We start from the raw sequence: 19,917 nt of genomic DNA, 5'->3' as shown, positions 1-19,917 counted from the left end.
ATCCTTTCTAGTCCAATATCGCGTACCTCATTCTTCTCTGCAATATTCTCCTTTTCCTGAATGAAGACCGATGAGAAATGTTCATTTTGCACCTCTCTGATCTCTACAGGGTCCACACTCAACTTCCCACTTCTGACTTTGACTGGCCCTATTCCTACCCTAATCATTCTTTTATTCCTCACATACCTATAGAAAGCTTTAGGGTTCTCCTTTATTCTATTTGCTAAAGACTGCTCGTGTCCTCTCTTTGCTCTTTTTACTCTCTCTTCAAATCCTTCCGAGCTGATCTGTAACTCTCCATCGCCTCATCTGAATCATCTTGCCTCATCAACACATAAGCCTCCTTCTTCTTCTTAACAAGAGATGCAATTTCTGTTGTAAACCACGGTTCCCTTACCTTATCACTTCCCCCCTGTCTGACAGGGACATACCTATCAAGGACATGCAGTATCTGTTCTTTAAACCAGCTCCACATTTTGATTGTCTGCATTTCCTGCATTTTGCTGCACCATTCTATGAATCCTAAGCCTTGCCTAATCGCATTATAATTTCCCTTGCCCCATTGATAACTCTTGACCTGTGGCATGTACCTATCCCTTTCCATCGCTAAACTAAACATAACTGAATTATGGTCACTCTCTCCAAAGTGCTCATCCACAACTAAATCAAACACCTGGCCTGGTTCATTACCAAACACCAGATCCAGTGTGGCCTTCCCTCTTGTCGGCCCTTCGACATACTGTGTCAGGAAACCCTCCTATATATATTGGAAAAAAACTGGTCCATCCGACATCCTAGAGCTATAACATTTCCAATCAATGTTTGGGAAGTTAAAGTCCCCCACAATGACCACCCTGTTCCTTCCACCCCTTCCCAGAATAATTATACTAATCCTCTCTTCCCCCTCCCTGGAACTCTGCGGTGGCCTATAAAAAACTCCAAGCAGTGTGACCTCTCCTCTCCTATTTCTAACCTCAGCCCACACTACCTCAGTAGACAAGTCCTCATTAAAAGTTCTGTCAACCACCATTATACTATCTTTGACTAACAAGGCCACACCTCCCCCTCTTTTACTGCCTTGCCTGTTTTTAATGAAAGATCTAAACCCTGGAACTTGCAACATCCATTCCTCACCCTGCTCTATCCATGTCTCCGAAATGGCCAAAACACTGAAGTCCCAGGTACCTATCCATGCTGCAAGCTCACCTACCTTATTTCGGATACTTCTGGTGTTGAAATAGACACACTTCAAACCACAAACCACTTCACTGTCTGTCAGCACATTCCTGTGACCCTGAAATCCTGTCCCTGTCCTCCCTACTCTCATCCTCCTGTGCACTGCAACTACACTTCCGGTTCCCATCCCCTGCTGAGCTAGTTTAAACCCACCCGAATAGCACCAGCAAATTTCCCACCCAGGATATTAGTGTCCCTCTGTTTCAAGTGAAGACCGTGCTGTTTGTACAAGTCCCACCTTCCCCAGAATGAGCTCCAATTATCCAAAAGCCTGAAACCCTCCCTCCTGCACCATCCCTGCAGCCACGTGTTTAGCTGATCTTTCTCCCTATTCCTTGCCTTGTTATCACATGGCACGGGTAACAATCCAGAGATAACAACTCTGTTTGTTCTAGCTCTCAGCTTCCACCCTAGCTCCCTGAAATCCTGCCTTACATCCCTATCCCTCTTTCTACCTGTGTCGTTGGTACCTACATGGACAATGACTTGAGGCTCGCGCCCTCTTCCTTCATGACCCGAAAGTTACGATCCAAGACATCACCGACCCTGGCACTTGAGAGGCAATTCTTACATAAGGATTTTACATGCGGAAACAAACTTAGAGAGTACTTGAAAAATTCAGCAGATCTGACAGCATCTTTGCAGAGAGAAACATCTGTGTGCTAATGTGGGATAACATTGTCAAATTATTCTTGTAACACTCTACCTGTTGATATATACTATCTTGAGATAATTCTGCTAGACTGAAAATCCTAAGGGGAAGACATTTCATTGTATCAAAGAGACTGTAGTGACAATGCTGATTAATCCCTTTAATGATCTGAATTCTCTTTTGATTGGCGTGTTGTCTTACAGCAATACCAATCATTTACTGAATTTTGCTACACCATTCTATGAATCCTAAGCCTTGACTAATTGCATCATAATTGCCCTTGCCCCATTGATAACTCTTGACCTGTAGCATGCACCTATCCCTTTCCATCGTTAAACTAAACATAACTGAATTATGGTCACTCTGTCCAAAGTGCTCACCTACAACTAAATCAAACACCTGGCCCGGTTCATTACCAAACACCAGATCCAACGTGGCCTCCCTTCTTGTCGGCCCTTCGACATACTGGGGTATAAAGAAAGTAGAATCATTTACAAGTTATGAATCCATTTACCACTGCATTAAAAGTATTCAATTACCCTACCCCCAGTCATTTCTTAGGAAGAGAATTCTACAGTGGCATAACCTTCTGAGAAAAATAAAACTTCTCATTTCAGTCTTAAATGGGAAATCTCCTCTTCTTAAAGTCTGTTTCCTATTTATAGTCTTTTCCACATGAGAAAACATCCTATTCGCATCCACTCAAGTCCTTGTAGAATCCAATATGTTTCAATAAGATCACTTTGTTATTTCACTAACTCCAGTGGATGCAGAGCCAACCTTTCCTCAAAAGATAATTCTCTCATCCCAGGAGTCAGTTGAATGAACTTTCTCAGAACTTAGACTATAAGACTTAGGAGCAAAAGTAGGCCATACAGTTGAATGAATTTGCTCTACCATTCAATGAGATCACGGCTGATCTGACCATTCTCAAGTCAGGAGTGTGGTGCTGGAAAAGCACAGCCGGTGAGGCAGCATCTGAGGAGCAGGAGAATTGACGTTTCTCCTGCTCCTTGGATGCTGTTTGACCTGCTGTGCTTTTCCAGCACCACACTCTCATCTCTGAGCTTCAGCAGCTGCTGTCCTCACTTTCTCCTTCTTGATCATTTTCAATTCTGCTTTCCTGCTTTTCCGACATAACCCTTGATTCCCTTGCTGATTTGGAATCTGTCCACTTCAGCCTTCAATATATTTGATTTGATTTACTATTGCCACACATACCTAAGGACAATGAAAGGTTTTGTTTTGTGTGCAGTACAGGCAGATCATACCAAACAAAGATCATACGGCGATTGAACAGAACGGGGAATATAAGGTTACAGTTGCAAAAGAGGTGCACCAAAAGTAAGATCAACATTAGACTTGAAATTTGAGAGCTCCATTCAGAAGTTTAATAACAACAGGAAGATGCTATACTTAATGACCCAGCCTCTGCAGTTGGACTTCCTAGATTCATTATCCTCCAAAAGAAGAAATTCTTCACTTTTTGTGTCTTAATTGTACAATTCCTTATTCTGAGATTATGCCCCCTGCTCCTAGACTGTCCCACAAGGGGAAAAACATTTTGGTAGCTACACTGTCAAGTACAGGTCATTCTGCTGTAACACGTTTCGTTAACACAAATTTGCTAAAACATGATTGACGAATTGGGGACACTTTGTTTCTTGTTAGCTAACTAAACCTCTGCCTGTGTTAATGTGTTACCTCCTCCATTGTGAGCTCAGATTTTTTTTAAGAACTCTGATGTGGTGCATCATCAAGTACCTTCTGAAAGTCCGAACGCATCTAAAGCTTCTCCTTTATCCAGGTTGCTTGTTACCAATGCAGAGAACGCTAATAAATTAGTCAAACATGAGTCCCCTTTCATAAAGCAATGCTTACTTTGTAAAGTGTGAACTTTTAAGATGTGTTTTGGCTGTAATGCAATTACATCGCTAACACCTTAAACGCTTTGTCTAAAGTGCAATTTTTCCATAATGCGGGGTTGCACAAGGTCACAGCCATTACGTTACAGAAGAACTATCTGTACCCTAAGGATCTTGCATGTTTTAATCAGGTCATCTCCCATTCTCCTAAATTCCAGCAAGTGCAGGTCTAACCTCTCCTCATAAAATGGTCCCTCCATACCCAGGATCAGCCAAATGAACTTTCTCTGGTCTGCCTCCAATGCCAATAGATTCTTTCTTAGGCCAGGTGCTCAAAGCATTCCAGCTGTGGTCTAACCAGTGCTAAGTACAATTTTAGCAAAATCTCACTGCTTTTCTGCTCCATTCCCTTTGAAATTTTCCAAATGTCCGTTCCTAAATAAGACAAACGCAATAGTGCACGACACACGTGATGTGGTCTCACTAACACCCTGTTCAACCTGTGAGCAAAACATCCTTGCATTTATACACCATTTCCCTTGCAGTAAGTGAAAACATTCCATTTGATTTCTGAATACTAATCTGGATAATAATTTCTTCTGATTTTTTTCCAGGACACCCAGATCCCTCTATATTGCAGTGTTCTGCAAATGTTCCCTACTTAAAGGAATAAAACCCTGTATTCTTATTCTAGCTGCCAAAGTGGAAATGTGTATGCTTTCTTGCATTATATTCAATCTGGCAAATTTTTATCCAGTAACTTAACCCTTTTCAGATTGATAACTTACTCATCAAATTCAATTTTTGTTTCATCAGCAACCATATATTTGGTTCCTTCATCCAAGTCACACAAGTGTTAATTATTAATAGTTGAGAATGGAGCACTGACCAAAATGGTACTGCACTAGTTTTCTGTTGCCAACCTGATAACAACATATTGTTTCATAATTTCTGTTTCTTGTTAGCTAACTAAACCTCTGCCTGGGTTAATGTGTTACCTCCTCCATTGTGAGCTCAGATTTTCTTTAAGAACTCTGATGTGGTGCATCAACAAGTACCTTCTGAAAGTCCAAACACATCTAAAGCTTCTCCTTTATCCAGGCTGCTTGTTACCTATGCAGAGATCTCTAATAAACCAGTCAAACATGATTCCTCTTTCATAAAGCAATGCTTACTTATCTGTTACATTGAGAATTTCCAAATGCTCTGATATAAGTTCCTTAAAGACAGGTTCTAGCATTTTCTCTAATTCGGATGTTAAGACTAACTGGCCCGTCTTGTTTTCTGTCTCCCTTATTTCTTTAATAGAGGAGATATAATCAATATTTTTCAATCTTTTTGGATCTTATTTGAAGATTTAAATTGATGCATCTACACTGTCAGCAGTCACCTCTTTTCAGAAACTAGGATGATGTCCTTCAGAACATGGAAACTTACTTGCTTTTAGTTGTAATAGCTCTTTCAGTATCCTTTACCTGGTGATTTTAGTTGTTTATGTTCTTCTTTTCCTTTCATTTCTTGATTTAAAAATATTTCTGACATTTATTTCCTTAACAGTGAAGTCAGATACAAAATATCTGTTCAATTACCTCATCGCTTCCCTTTTTCCATGATTAATTCCCTAGTTATAATGAATGGACAACAATTGTATACTTAACTTCCTCTTTTATTTTTAAAATATGTGTAGAAACTCTAACTGTTTGTTATTATATTTCTAGCTAGCTTTCTTTTGGGCTCAAATTTCTTTCTTATTATAATTTGAGTCATTACATACTTTTCTAAAAAAAAGAATCCATTCAATCCTCTGAACATTCTCTAATCTCTGTGGAATTGAATCCTTACCATTTCAATTTCACACTATCTTTATCTTCCTTTGTAAGCCACAGATTTTGCATTTTTCCCCGAAGTCTTTATCTGTCTCTGGAATATATCATTGCTGAGCATTGTAAAATAGTTCCGTAAATGACATCATTATACTGTTATTGGCCTATCCTTTAACTTAATTTCCCAGTTTACTTTTCTTATAATTGCCCTTATTTAAGTTTCAAATGCTATACTTAGACCTATTCTGCTTTCCCTCAAACTGAAAGTGATATTCAATCATACTACATTCAATCCACAAAGATTAGAGAATATTCAGAAGATTGGATAGATTCTTGTTTTAAAATGTATGTAATGACTAAAATTATAATAAGAGAAAAAATTAAGCCCAAGAGAAAGCTAGCGAGAAATATATTTAGTTATATACTAAATTAAGGTTATTAATTAATACTGTGTAATTTCACACTCTTAGGTCAAAAATAGCCTGCTTTCTGATTGGTTCTCGCAGTTGCTGTTCGATAAAAAGTCTCAAAACAAGCTTTGAGTGCATATTCTTGGTTACTTTGATTAACCTGACTCATCCAATGCAGATTAAAATCACCCATGAATATCTCTGTGGAGAAGGTGAGGGCTGCGGATGCTGGAAATCAGAGTCAAGATTGTGGTGCTGGAAAAGCACAGCAGGTCAGGCAACATCCGAGGAACAGGAAAATCAACGTTTCGGGCATAAGCCCTTCATTAGCAAGGGCTTATGCCTGAAACATTGATTTTCCTGCTCCTCAGATAGTGCCTGACCTGCTGTGTTTTTTCCAGCACTCCACTCTCAACCATGAATATTTCTGCATGTTTATCACAAGCCCCGTTATTTCTTTCTTATCAGTGTGGTTACTGTCAGAGGCTTATAAACTATTCCTATGTGTAAACTGATAGATGGGGATGTTCAACAAGATCTGGGTGTCCTTGTGCCCCAGTTGCTAGAAGTAACCATGTAGGTGGAGCAGGCAGTAAAGAAGGCAAACTGTATATTGCCCTTCGTAATGAGAGGATTCAAGTATAGTGGCAAGGATGTTTTGCTGCTATTATACAGTGCATTGGTCAGGCCACACCTGCAATATTGTGTGCAGTTTGTCTCCTTATCTGTAGAAGGATGTTCTTGCTATGAAGGGTGTGCAATGACGCTTCACCACATTGATTCCTGGCAAAGTAGGACTAATATATGAGGAGCGATGGAGTTGGTTCAGATTGTATTTCCTGCAGTTGAGAAGGATGCAGGAATGAGGTTCCCTTTGGTGGAAGAGTCCAAAGCCAGGCTTCATAGTTTAGGTATCAGGAGTAAACTTTTTTTTGGACTGAGATGAGGAGAAATTCCTTTACCCAGGGAGTTGTGAGCCTAAGAAATTCATTACCACAGAATGTTGTTCAGGCCAAATCATGATATGTTTTTGAGAAGGAGGTAGATATAATTCTTTGGCTAAAAGGATCAAGGGATATGGAGGTGGGAAGGGTGAGATTGGGATATTGAGCTCAATGGTCAACTAGGATCCTACTGAATGGTGAAGCAGGCTCAAGAGATTATATGGCCTTATCCTGCTTCTATCTTCTATGTTTCTATGAGTGATCTCTTACTTTTACTATTTGTTATATCAATCCAAACTGATGCTACAAATTGATATTTAGATTAAGGTTCTTTCTGTCTCTTGCACTAACGTAATCCTTTCTTAACAGAGCTACGCATCTACCGTTTCCAAATTGCTGTCCTTTCAAATTGACAAGTACCATTAAAAACTCAGGTGTAAGCTCTCGCTCTGAACTGCACTTTTTTTGAGCATGAGACGTCACTTGGTAAGTGTTTGTTTTGGCTCACACATTGCCCTACGTGCTTCAGCTGCAACACATCACCTGGTTTGCCATTTCTACTGTATTTCATGTGCATAATTAGGATTTCAAGTTTCAAAAGAACACACAATGATTATTTCTACATGCCAGCAAACTATTTGTTCCTAAAATGAGGGAGGACCTTTTGCTATTATCAGAAGAAAGTAGCGAACAGACTCAAGATCAATTGAATAAGATTCAAAAATTAATCGTGAGACATTGGAGGCAAAAGACACCATGAGCAGGATTTTATGTTCCCTCATTGGCTAATCTTTAGTTCGGGGTCACTTGTAATATTCTTTGGATGTTGTTCCTTCCATCTACCTGCCAATCCTGACCCTTTTGAAATTTCATGGCCAATTATGGACTGTTCCACACTCAGTCACATTGCCCAAGTTGCCATGGGGAAATCAGTGGAAAGAAGTGGCCCTGCTCAGTTTCATTCCCTTCTCACCCTGAGACCCTCTCCCCCCATGCTTACCTGATCCTGACTCCTGGGACTCTGAAGCCTGGGGGGAGTTTGGCACTGACTGCCTGTAACCGGTTGGTAGTGGCAGAAACTCTCATAACATTCAATAAGTACTTAAAGACGGACTTTCAATACCAAGGTATATAAGGGTTTAGGCCAGATGCTGGAAATTGGGATTAGAATAGTTGGGTGGCAGTTTTTGACTGGTGCAATGGGCTGAAGAGCTTTTTTTTCCATTCTGTAGATCTCCATGCCTCTATTACTGAGACGTTGGGGACTGTCACAGCTCCATTCCAACCAATCAGCATATTGCACAGCTGAAACCAGGGAATTGCTAACCAATCCAAGATAAGACATCTTCCTGAGTGAGAGGTAAAACCCCAACTCTAATGAGTTAGCTTTTGTTGAAGTGTTTCAATAGCTACAGTACTGACAGCAATGAATTTTTCACTGACTTCTCAGTGACAAGAGAAACCTCACCATACTAAAAATCCTGACCAATGAATAGACATTCGCCATTTTGCCCTTGTGTAACATATTGTAGAGCAGTGACCCAATATGTTTTGTCTTCTGGCTTGCAACTAATATGCAATATATCTGTAAGGGACATGTTCATGATTATAGCATGTGATCTGATAGTATAAAGACCTCAGTCCCCAGCTTACTGAGTCCACTTGTAGCATGACACGCTGAGGGAAGAGTGCTACAATTTACATCTGAGTTGCTTAGCTTTTACCAATCACAATTGCCTGTGATTGTGATACATTTTGGTACCAGGAGCTGTAATAAAAGTCTTTTGAATCTTTCAGTGCAATCTTATCATGCCGCATTCTTGGGTTTTGGGAGCTGATGGAAGTATGGCCTCATCGGATATGAATACATTGCTGAAATAAAAAGCCCATCGTTGTATTTACAACAGATTGTAAATGGTGGGCGGCACGGTGGCACAGTGGTTAGCACTGCTGCCTCACAGCGCCTGAAGACCCGGGTTCAATTCCCGACTCAGGCGACTGACTGTGTGGAGTTTGCACATTCTCCCCGTGTCTGCGTGGGTTTCCTCCGGGTGCTCCGGTTTCCTCCCACAGTCCAAAGATGTGCGGGTCAGGTGAATTGGCCATGCTATTGCCCGTAGTGTTAGGTAAGGGGTAAATATAAGGGTATGGGTATGGGTGGGTTGCGCTTCGGCGGGTCGGTGTGGACTTGTTGGGCCGAAGGGCCTGTTTCCACACTGTAAGTAATCTAATCTAGAGTGGTGACCAGCTATAAAGCAAGGACTGTCAGATCCTGGTAATCAAATTATATCACAATGTCTAAACTATTATTTTGTGATGAAAATCAGGCAAGTTCAAAACAATGACAGGGAATTTGCAGAGACAGTTGTATGTATGGGTAAAACTTGAAAATCTACCCCACTCTGATGAAGAAAATTTGTGTTGCATTTTGTTTGCACTAAATTTACAACTCATATTTGTAGTCATCTTATTGAATAGGAGCAGGCTTGAAGGGCTTTATAACCATAAACTGCTCCAATATCCCATGTTCCTAAATGGATCTTTGGGCTCAACTGATCTTTGCTGATGTTTATGCTTCACCTGATCTTCCTCCCAGAGTCCAAAAGGAAATCAAAACAGTATAATTTGGACATGATACAATGGTGCTGACTTTTCTTGCAATCTGAGAATCAATCTCAGTTTTACAGTTTTTGTTGGCTTATTAGGAGGTGAATAAGAGATGATAAAGAACTGACAGACATTTCCCAACATTTCTGGCTTTCTTTTCCATTAAACAAAATTGAAAGTAGCACAAAACAAGTTCTTGATTTTCTTCATTTTCTGCCCAATGATATCCTTTGACATCTCTCGGCTCTCTTCGAACTTTGGCTACATTCTGAGTGCACTTCGATAACTCTTAGATGGCTTATTGGCCGGAAGACCATGTAACAGCAGAGGAATTCACCTTGGGATCTCCAATTGACTTCCGCAAGTAATGGATCTCCTAATGACCTTTGAGGAACAATGTAAAATATTCCCTAGATCCAAATTATACCTGAAGTCATGAATATGGAGGCAGGAAGTTAATAAAAGCCAAAGAAATGAAACATGAGATTTGCGGAACTACTGAGTCCTATCAGGAAAGAAGGATCACCTGCAAACCAAACTGTAGCACTAAACGCTTGAAATGTGGGCCCTTGTGGTGGAGTTATGTTACAAATCCCCATATGTTATTAATTATGGGAAGAACAGTTGAGCTCAGCTACAGCATGTCACATATGTACAATTGGTTTTAAAGTTTATGCCAATTGACTGCTCCAGATGACATTACTGACCTGAAACAGGAAATAACAGTTAGGGAATCAGGATGTAAATACAAAGAAGTGAAATACTGTATATAAAGACAATAACTGGACTTAGGGGAACCGGAGGTTGGGGGCCGGCTGGGGGGTGTGGGTGGGGGTGAGGGGTGAGGAGTGGTGGGGGGTTGGGGCAGGATGGAGGCAAGGTGTAGGTGGTGGAAAGAGAAATCACCAACAGATAAGAGAAAGATTTACTTTCATCGGAGCTGAAATCAAAAACATTGCTGCTATTTCCTGTTACGCATTCTCCATCTGCCTCTACAGTATTGATACTAAGAAGTGAAAACTTCTTAATCTGAGCAGATGCCTGGAAATTCTAATTCATTTTTATACTTCATTTTTCTGGACTCATTTGCACATTTGATATTTACCAAAAGGTTTTATGAATTCAAAGGCAACTCAAAAACATATTTGTCTTGTGTAGAATTGCCGCTGTATTCAAAATTTTGGCTTTAAAGTGTCTGATTTGAAGTTAGTGTTTTGCAATCTTGTTTTAAATGACTGATATTTCTGTTAAAATAGAAATGAACATTGCAGAAGTCGTTTAATCTAATAATGCAAACTGCAGTTGCTAGGCTCAAATGCTGAGTAATTGTTTTCATAACAACAATCATTAAACACTACTTTATTCACTTTTAATTTGTGTCAGCTGTGGCTCAGTTGGTAGCACACTTGCCTCTGATTTGCAAGGTCTGGTTCAAGTCCCACTCCAGGGCTTGAGTAACAAAAAGCAAGTCTGATGCTCCATTGTAGTACTGGGGGGAACCATTCAACTGTTGATACACAGATACATCAAAAGATAAATTGTGAAGAAGACATAAGGAGGCCACAAAGGGATAGTGATAGGTTAAATGAGTTGGCAAAGATATGTCAAGTGGTGCATAATGGAAGAAACTGAAACTATCTACGATGGCGGAAGAATGAATAAGAATTATTAAAATGGTGAGAGATTGCACAGCTCTGAGTTGCAGAGTGGGTGCCCTTGACCATAGAATCTCTGTAGTGTTGAAGCAGGCCATTTGTGTCCACTCCAACCCTCTGAAGAGTAGCCTACCCTGACCTACCCCAGCTCTGTAACCCTGCACTTCCCATGGCTAATCTAAGTAACCTGCATATGACATGCAATTTAGCATAGCCAGAGTTTAGATCAGAGTGGTGCTGGAAAAGCACAGCAGGTCAGGCAGCATCCGAGTAGCAGGAAAGTTGATGTTTCGGTCAAAATGGCTTTTGCCCGAAACATCGATTTTCCTGCTCCTTGAATACTGCTGGTCCTGCTGTGTTTTTCCAGCACCACTCTAATCTAAACTCTGGTTTCCAGCATCTGCCTAATTTAGCATAGCCAATCCACTGAGCCTGCAGATCTTTGGAGCATGGGAGGACACCAGAGCAAATCCACACAGCTATGGGGAGACCGTGCAAACTCCACACAGACAGTTGCCTGAGACTGGAATTGAATCTAGGCCCCTTGTGCAGTGAGGCAGCAGCGCTAACAACTGACCCACCGTACTGTCCTCAAATTGCAGAAGGTTGGTATGCAAGTGCATCAAGTGAAAATAAAATATATTATTGAAAGGAGTTTCTTTTTATTCATGTGATGCAGTCATCTCTGACTAGGCCATAATTTATTACACATCCCTCATGACCATGAATCAACCACATTGCTGTGGGTCTAGAGTCATATATAGGCCAGATCAGGTAAGGACAGCAGTTTCCTTTGCTGAAGGATATTCATGAACCAGATAGGATTTTCCCCCAACAATTGACAACATCTTCATGACCATCATTAACCTCTTAATTATAGGTTTTATATTGAATTCAAATGCCACCATCTGCCATGACAGAAATTGAACCCAAGTCCACAGAACATTCCCCAGGTCTCTGGATTAATAATTGAGCAATATTGCCAGCTGGACACCTCCTCCTTATATACTGAATACTAAAATAGACAAAGTATTCATTAGTTATACAGGGCATTGTTGAGACCACATCTGAACTTTTATATAGTATTAGAATCATTGAGTCATTGAGATGTACAGAACGGAAACAAAACCTTTGGTACAACTCGTCCATGCCGACCAGATATCCCAACCCAATCTAGTCCCACCTGCCAACACCTGGCCCATATCCCTCCAAACCCTTCCTATTCATATACCCATCCAGATGGCTTTTAAATGTTGTAATTGTACCAGCTGCCACCACTTCCTCTGGCAGCTCATTCCATACACGCACCATCCTCTGCATGAAAAAGTTGCCCCTTAGGTCTCTTCTATATCTTTCCCCTCTCACCCTAAACCTATGCCCTCTAGTTCTGGACTTCCCCACCCCAGGGAAAATACTTTGTCTATTTATCCTATCCATGTCCCCCATAATTTTGTAAACCCCTCAGCCTCCAATACTCTTGGGAAAACAGCCCCAGCCTATTCAACCTCTCCTTACAGCTAAAATCCTCCAACCCTGGCAACATCCTTGTAAATCTTTTCTGAACCCTTTCAAGTTTCACAACATCTTTCCGATAGGAAGGAGACCAGAATTGCACACAATATTCCAAAACTGTTTTTTTTAGTTAAGGAAGGATGCAAATGCATTGGAAACATTTCAGATTAGGTTGGCCCTTATTTCAAGGAGTAAAAAATGAGGTCTGCAGATGCTGGAGATCACAGCTGAAAATGTGTTGCTGGTCAAAGCACAGCAGGCCAGGCAGCATCTCAGGAATAGAGAATTCGACGTTTCGAGCATAAGCCCTTCATCAGGAATGAGAGAGAGTAGCCAAGCAGGCTAAGATAAAAGGTAGGGAGGAGGGACTTGGGGGAGGGGCGATGGAGGTGGGATAGGTGGAAGGAGGTCAAGGTGAGGGTGATAGGCCGGAGTGGGGTGGGGGCGGAGAGGTCAGGAAGAAGATTGCAGGTTAGGAGGGCGGTGCTGAGTTGAGGGAACCGACTGAGACAAGGTGGGGGGAGGGGAAATGAGGAAATTGGAGAAATCTGAATTCATACCTACAAGTTACAAGTTCACCTGTACCTCCACACACATCATCTATTGCATCCGCTGCACCCGATGTGGCCTCCTCTATATTGGTGAGACAGGCCGCTTACTTGCGGAACGCTTCAGAGAACACCTCAGGGACGCCCGGACCGACCAACCCAACCACCCCATGGCTCAACACTTTAACTCTCCCTCCCACTCCACCGAGGACATGCAGGTCCTTGGACTCCTCCACCGGCAGAACATAACAACACGACGGCTGGAGGAGGAGCGCCTCATCTTCCGCCTGGGAACCCTCCAACCACAAGGTATGAATTCAGATTTCTCCAGTTTCCTCATTTCCCCTCCCCCCACCTTGTCTCAGTCGGTTCCCTCAACTCAGCACCGCCCTCCTAACCTGCAATCTTCTTCCTGACCTCTCCGCCCCCACCCCACTCCGGCCTATCACCCTCACCTTGACCTCCTTCCACCTATCCCACCTCCATTGCCCCTCCCCCAAGTCCCTCCTCCCTACCTTTTATCTTAGCCTGCTTGGCTACTCTCTCTCATTCCTGATGAAGGGCTTATGCTCGAAACGTCGAATTCTCTATTCCTGAGATGCTGCCTGGCCTGCTGTGCTTTGACCAGCAACACATTTTCAGCTGTGATCTCCAGCATCTGCAGACCTCATTTTTTACCCTTATTTCAAGGAGGTTGGAGTACAAAAGTCAGGAAGTCTTACTGCAACTTTATAAGATGCTAGTGAGTCTACACTTCAATACGGTGGGCAGCTTTGGTCCCCTTATTTAAGAAAATATGTCTTTTCATTGGAGGTACAGCAAACTATGTTTTAATCTGCACGTTATAAACTGGCACTTATGATAAATCAGCAAAAGCTATATGCCTGAAATACTGGACCTTTACTGTATTATCATGAGGGTTGCGATATCTGAGTAGCCAGTTTAGGGTGCGAGTAAGAAGGCTCTCTGCCACTATGTTTTATTTAAAGTGGCGATATCTTTAAATGATTTATGCTGTAAATAAAGTATAACAGTGATGTGTACAGCCCTGCATTACATTTCTATTACTATTGTGTGTTTTTACATTGATAATGTGAACCTCTTGATCTACCAAAATATTTAATGAACAGGAACACCCTTGTGTCATAAGTGTTGGATAATAAGAAAAATTGTGCAGTTCAGGTAATGTTCACGAAGATGATCTCCAGTGTGAAAGGATTGTCTTATGAGCAAAGGTTGAACACGTTGGGACTTTACTCAATGCAGTTTAGAAGAATGAGAGATGATCTCATTGAAACATATTGGACTCTCAAAGGGCCTGACATATTTGATTCTCAAGCTGAGGGGATGCTTCCCCTTATGGAAGACTCTAGGTCCAGCAGGCACTGTCTCAGAATAAAGGAGCATCAATTCAACACTGAGATGGGGAGAAGTTTCTTCCCACAGAGAGTCTTTGGAACTCCTTGTCACTGAGAGCTGTGGGGTGCAGTCCTTGTGTATATTTAAGACTGAGATAGATTCTTGATCAATTGGGAATCAAGAGTTACAGGGAAAAGGCACAGAGGGTGGATATGAGGAATGCCAGATTAACCATGATCTCGTTCAATGGCAGACAGACTCAAGGATCAAACAACCTACTTCTGTTTCCATTTTTTATAGTCTTAAGGTTTAGTTGACTAATACTTGGAATGAACAGGATTTCTTATGAGGAAAGGCTAGATACGTTAGGCTTGCACCTGCTGGAGTTTGTAAGAGTAATAAGTAACTTGATTGAAACATACAATATGCTGAGGGGGCTTGATAGGCTGAATTGGGAAAGAAAATTTCTATTTGTGGGACATTGTAGAACTATGGGTCACTGTTTAGAAATGAGGATTCCCTCTTTAAGACAGAAATAAGTAGGATTCTTTTTCCAACAGTGGCATGAGTCTTTGGGATTTTCTTCTTCAAAAGGCATTGGAGCAGAGTCTCTTTAAGGTAATGGTATATACTTGATGAGCGAGGGGCTGAAAGATTATTATAATTAGCAGGGATGTGAAGTAATCAGATCAGCAATGATCTTATTAACTGGCAGAGCATTTAAGGGACCAAGTGACCTAGTCCTGTTCCTAATTCATAGCTTCCACAAAGGAAATACTGCCTTTCAGCATGATAAACCAAGATAAATCTGACGGTTCAGGCCATGTAAAAATCCCCATTTGAGGACTTTTAGGGGAACTATCCCTCCTAAACTGGCCAACATTTATTCTTTGGTTGACATCACACAAGCTTAATTGAACATCACTACATTGGGACTTGGAGAGGTTTGCCAAGCATAAAGGAGCTGCCGTGTTGCTTACCTTTAAAGTACGGTCTACTCGGGTCTGGAGCTGGAGTGCGGCGAAATGAAGTAATATCATGGAGTTAGCGAAGGGACATCTTAGTGATGGTGTTGGTATGTGGTTGGGAGTTCATCCTCAGGTCAAGGAGGACATCAAGGCTGTGAACAGTTAGGTTTCATTTCAGACAGTTTCAAGGAATGGGAATGATGCCAAGGCTGAGTCAGACAGGTTATCGAGGAATGGCATTGAAGGAAGTTGATTTGAAGATAGAGTCGCAGTTGAAATATTTTCCAGGATGTTCTCATCAGTAAGCATTGACATTGACCTTGATGAGCTCCTCACCATGCTTGCCTGTCATCAGCGTGAGAGATTTGTCCATAGATTGTCTCAGTGCCACAGGAGAAACCATGTACATAGTTACTATTTGTCATATCTCACTATGTCTCCTCCACATTTGTTGAAGGTGATAGCTTGGGAAGAGAGTTGAGAAGGGCACAGAAGACAATGGTATTCAATTTTGCAAATATTAAATTTATTTAGTGGTGTATCAGATAATGATTTTACTAATGTCCTTTAGGGAAGGAAACTGCCCCCATACCTGGTCTGACCTACACATGATTCTAGATCCATAGCAATGTAGTTGACTCTCAGCTCAGTTAAGGATGGGCAATAAATGCTGCCCAGACAGCGATGCCCTCATTTTGTGAACGAATAAGGAAAAAAAGGTATAGATCCAGGAACAAATGCAGGTATTTATATAATGCTGTTAAAGTAGCAAAATATCTGGCTGCTTCACAGAAAAATGAAGTAAAGAGTAACCAGGGTCGCATTAACAGTTTGGAAATGTTTGGAAACTTATGTTCACCGCTAACCTTTGGAGGAAAGTGTAATACTTAGAGAGTCTTTTTATCTTATATTCTAGATTCCAAAATGTACTGTTTTAAAATTTTTCTACTTTCATCCTATGGATTTGTGAGGTTCAGTTAAAAAACTTTGAAATGAAACTTTCACTTGCTGGAGAGGACAGAATGTTCTTCTGGCAGCTTCTCAGACTTCTGCAGACTTAGAGAAACAACTGTTTTTAATTAATTGAACAAGATGCTTTTGCACTGCCAGTTCTTTATTTAATATGTGCATTTACTAAAATGCCTTATTTATTGCAGATAATGGCAACTTTTATAGCGGGCATAGAGTCATAGAGTCATACAGCACAGAAACAGATCCTTCCATGCCAACCATAATCCCAAACTAAACTAGTCCTACCTGCCTGCACTTGGCCCATATCCCTTCAAATATATATTTTTTATTTTTTTGATGGTGGGATAGGGGCATCGCTGGTGGTGGTGAGCTGCCTTCTTGAACCGCTGCAGTCCACCTGCTGTGGGTTGACCCACAACATCCTCAGGGAAGGAATTTCAGGTTTTTGACCCAGCGATAATGAAAGAACAGCAATATATTTCCAGGTCAGGATGGCGAGTTGCTTGGAGGGGAACTTGAAAGTGGTGGTGTTCCCATACATCTGCTGCCCTTGTTTTTTGAGATGAAAATAACTATAGGTTTAGAAGGTGCATCAGAAGATCTTTGGTGAATTCCTGCAATGCATCTTGTAGGTAGTACACACTGCTGCTACTGAGCATTGGTTGTGGAGGGAATGGATACTTATGGATGCAGTGCCAATCAAGTGGGTTGTTTTGTCCTGGATTGTGTCAAGCTTTTTAAGGGTTGTTGGAGCTGCATACTGGGAAAGTATTCCATCACACTCCTGACTCATGCCTTGTAGATGGTAAATACGCTTTGAGGAGTCAGGAGGTGAGTCACTCAATGCAGTATTCCTAGCTTCTGACCTGCTCCTGTAACCACAATGTTTATGTGGTGGGTCTAGTTGAGGTTCTGGGCAATAATGACTCCCAGATGTTGATAATGGGGGATTCAGTGATGGTAACACCATTCACTGTCAAGGGACAGTGGTTGGATTGTCTCTTATTGGTGATGGCCATAGCAACTTACCACTTTTCAGTCCAAGCCTGGATATTGATGAGATCTTGTTGAAATTGAACATGGACTGTACCAGTATCTGAGGAGTCATGAGTGGTGCTGAATATTGTGTAAATGTCCGTGAACATCCCCACTTCTGACCTTAATAGAGGGAAGGTCATTGATGAAGCAGCTAAAGATGGTTGTGCCTAGGACTCCACCCAGAGGAACACCTGAAGAGATGTCTTGGAGCTGGAATGACAGGCCTCCAACAACCACAACCATCTTCTGAAGTGCCAGGTATGACTCTAACCACTAGAGAGTTTGTCCCTTGACTCCAGTTTTGCTAGGGCTCCGTGATGCCACACTCGGTCGAATGCAGCCTTGATTCCAAAGGCTATCACTCTCATCTTACCTCTGAAATTCTGCTCTTTGGTCCATGTTCGAATCAAGGCTGTAATGAGGTCAGGGACTAAACGGTCCTGGCAGAACCCAAACTGGGCATCACTGAGCAGGTTATTGCTGAGCAGGTACTGCTTAATTGCCCTGTTGATGACACTTTCCATCATTTTACTGATGATCAAGAATAGACTGACGGGGTGGTAAATGGTCAGGTTGGATTTGTCCTGCTTTTCAAGTACAGGGCATACTTGGGCAATTTTCTACACTGTTGGGTTGGTACTTATTCATGTACTTATCTATATGTCTTTCAAACGTCGTAATTGAATTCACATCTAACTCTTCCCCTAGAAGTTCATTCCACACACAAACCACTCTCTGTGTAAAAAAGAAATTGCCCTCATTTCTTTTTTCAATCTCTGTCCACTCACCATGCCCCCGAGATTTGAAATCCCCCACCCTAGGGAAAAGACACTTGCCATTCACCTTATCTACTTATCTATTTGTAAACATCTATATGGTCACCTTAGGGCGGCACGGTGGCTCAGTGGTTAACCCTGCTGCCTCACAGCACCAGGGTCCCAGGTCTGATTACAGCCGTGGGCAACTGTCTGTATGGGTTTCCTCCAGGCACTCTGGTTTCCTCCCACAATCCAAAGATGTGCAGGTCAGGTGGATTGGCCATGCTAAATTGTCCATAGTGTTAGGTGCCTTTGTCAGAGGGAGGTGGGTTACTCTTCGGAGGGTCAGTGTGAACTTGTTGGGCCAAACGGCCTGTTTCCACACCGTAGGGAATCTAATCTAATCAACCTCCTGCACTCCAGTGCAGTCCCAGCCTATCTAAACTTTTCTTTATAACACAAACCTTCCAAACCCAGCAACAACCTCTTCTGAACCCTCTCTCGCTTAATAATATCTTCCCTATAATAGGTAGACCAGAACTGGTCACAGTACACCAGAAGATGATTAAACATGATTAAATTAAATGAAATAATGACTAAAGTAACAAATTTAGAACAGAGTAACTATTTCTTTTACACAGAAGTTTGACAGGCTGTGCAATTAATGGTTTGAAGCAAATATCATGACTTAAATTTTCATCTCTCAGTAGAGGTACAAATTGGGTCAAGAAATGTTGGACTTAACTCAAAAGTTTCACATTGCTACAGTACATTAGCAATAATTGATATTCATCTCTAAAAGGATGCTGACATCAAGCCAAAAAATATAGCTCCAGGTCGTTTTGCTATAATGCGACAGTTGTATTCCCCTGCGACCTCACGTTATAGAAAATCATGTTGTTGAAGATTGTTAAAAGATAATCGCTACACCCATTTAATAGAAAGTTTGCGTTATCCAAACAGCATCCACAATTTGTCAATCGTGTTATAGCCAATTTGGGCTGATGAATTGTGCGTTATAGAAGAACAATCTATGACACAAATGGGCTACATGGTATATGGATTTCGGTGCCGGTTCTATGCTGGATAAGCATGCTGTATGTCTCAAAGGCTGGTGGATGACATCCATTGGCTGTTTTCAGCAAATAAGATTCTGACTATATCAAACCAGCCCATACTTGCACAATACACAACAGATTCAGGGTATTGGAGTTGATGGTTTGGTGATAAAAGGTGGGGGTCATGGAGGTACATTTTCCAGTGTTACATTTTATCAATGCATGACAGTCAAAATTAGATTTGACTCTATGAATGAGCACCATTTTCTAAATGACCACAAGTGTGTCAGAATTTGTACTGACAGCCAATTTAGGCGTGTCTGTCAAACATACATTGGAGTGTACCCATATGTACGAAAAGCTACATATATCAGTGTATGGACTCTATCCTTTGCACACAAAATAATTTTTGTCTGTTCCAACTCAACAAAATAGGTGACAGAGATTTGCCTGTTTGTTTCTCATGGCAATGTTGCCCACTTTAGAATGCAAACATGGATTGAATGTTAACT

The sequence above is a fragment of the Hemiscyllium ocellatum genome, chromosome 13 (assembly GCF_020745735.1).
Source record: "Hemiscyllium ocellatum isolate sHemOce1 chromosome 13, sHemOce1.pat.X.cur, whole genome shotgun sequence".
NCBI classification, from domain to species: domain Eukaryota; kingdom Metazoa; phylum Chordata; class Chondrichthyes; order Orectolobiformes; family Hemiscylliidae; genus Hemiscyllium; species Hemiscyllium ocellatum.
This window is presented reverse-complemented; position numbering follows the sequence as displayed.